Here is a 2,661-nt window from a genome sequence, read left to right as displayed (position 1 = left end):
TTATGTCATACCTTATCAAAATACATAAGAAACTCTTAATAACTATGAAAAAAAGCAACACCACGACAACCATATCATAAAGATTAAAAATATTTACTAAAATATAATTGTTTTATTGAAGAAAATTTAAAAATAGAATATGGATATTTGATTTTGATAATTACATATTTATTTCAATACTTTCTATTGTTGTAATATCGATATGGTATATAAGAACAATATTCTGGTATTATTTTATCGATATATTGTTTAAAATGACTAAAATAACATATAGAAATTTTTAAATAGGAATATCGATATTTAATTTTGATATTACGTATTTATTTCGATATTACACATTGTTGTAATATCAATGTAGAATATAAGCAACAATATTCCGATATAATTTTTTCGAAATATTGATATATTCTTTAAAATGACTAGAATATTATATAGGGATTTTAAAATAGGAATATCGATATTTTATTTTGATAATTACTTATTTTTTTCGATATTTTAAATTGTAATAATATCGATATGAAACATTAACAACAATATTCCGATATTATTTTATCTAAATATCAATATTTTGTTTAAAAATACTAGAACATTGTATAGAATAATTAAAAATGGAATATCGATATTCTATTTTGATAAATACATATTTGTTTCGATATTTTAAATTGTAGTAATATCGATATGAAAAATTAACAACAATGTTCCGCTATTATTTTAACGAAATATCGAAATATTGGTTAAAATGACTGAAATATTATATAGGGATTTTAAAATAGGAATATTGATATTTAATTTTGATATTACGTATTTATTTCGATATTTTACATTGTTGTAATATCAATGTGCAATATAAACAACAATATTCCGATATAATTTTATTGAAATATCAATATTTAGTTTAAAAAGATTAGAAAATTGTATAGAATAATTAAAAATGGAATAACGATATTTTATTTTGATAAATACATATTTGTTTTGATATTTTCTATTATTGTAATATCCTTATGGTATATAAGAACAATATTCCGATATTATTTTAACGAAATATCGATATATTGTTTAAAATGACTGAAATATTATATAAGGATTTTAAAATAGTAATATCGATATTTTATTTTGATAATTACAGATTTTTTCAATATTTGACATTGCAGTAATATCGATATGGAATATAAGCATCAATACTCCAATATACTTTGATCGATAAATCAATATTTTGTTTCAAAATACTAGAACATTGTATAGAATAATTAACAATGGAATATCGATATTTTATTTTGGTAAATACATATTTATTTCCATATTCTCTATTCTTTTAATATCGATAAGGAATATAAGCAACAATATTCTGATATTACATTATCGAAAAATCGATATTTTGTTGAAAATAACTAAAATATCAAATAGAGATTATAATATAGGAATATCGATATTTTATGTTGATAATTACATATTTAATTCGATATTTTCTATTGTTTTAATATCGATATGAAAGTATTTGCAATAATATTCCGATATTATTTTATCAAAATTTCGATATTTTTTTTAAAAATACTAGAACATAATATAGAATAATTAAAAATGGAATATCAATATTTTATTTTGATGTTTTGTATTATTGTAATATCGATATGGAATATAAGAACAATATTCCGATAATATTTTATTGAAATATCGATATTTTCTTGAAAATGACTAAAATATCATATAGAGATTATAAAATAAGAATATAAATATTTTATTTTGTTAATTACATATTTTTTTCGAGATTTTACACTGTTGTAATATCGATATGGCAAAAAGAACAATATTCCGATATTACATTATTGAAATATCGATATTTTCTTGAAAATGACTAAAATATCATAAAAAGATTTTAAAATAAAAATATCGATATTTTATTTTGATATTATATATTTATTTCGATATTTTACACTGTTGTAATATCGATATGGTATATAAGAACAATATTTATCGAAATATCGATATATTGTTTAAAATGACTAAAATATTATATAATGATTTTAAATTAGGAATATCGATATTTTATTTTGATAATTACATTATTTTTTTTGATATTTGACATTGTAGTAATATCGATATGGAATATAAGCAACAATACTCCGATATACTTTGATCGATAAATCAATATTTTGTTTCAAAATACTAGAACATTGTATAGAATAATTAATAATGGAATATCGATATTTTATTTTGGTAAATACATATTTATTTCGATATTCTCTATTGTTTTAATATCGATAAGGAATGTAAGCAACAATATTCTAATATTACATTATTGGAATATCGATATTTTGTTCAAAATGACTAGTAAAATATCGATATTTCTATTTTTTTAAAATATCAAAATATTGATATCGATATTTTCAACAATGTTACATATCGAAATGAATCATAAAAATAAAATATCGAAATACCATATTTTAGCTTTTAATAAAATGTTATATTTTCTTTCATAAAATATCGATATTTCTAATAAATGAAATATCGTTTCTAATATTTTATACCGATATTAATAACAATTGATATAGTTTCTAATCTTCAATATCGATATTGATAACAGTGTAAAATATGGTAAGGGACATGAATTTATCAATTTAAAATATCGAAAAACTATTTTTAATCTTTTTATAAAATTATATT

Source organism: Halyomorpha halys, unplaced genomic scaffold (genome assembly GCF_000696795.3).
Source record: "Halyomorpha halys isolate HHAL.00 unplaced genomic scaffold, Hhal_1.1 Scaffold240.1, whole genome shotgun sequence".
NCBI lineage: Eukaryota > Metazoa > Arthropoda > Insecta > Hemiptera > Pentatomidae > Halyomorpha > Halyomorpha halys.
Note: the sequence above shows the minus strand (reverse complement) of the source record.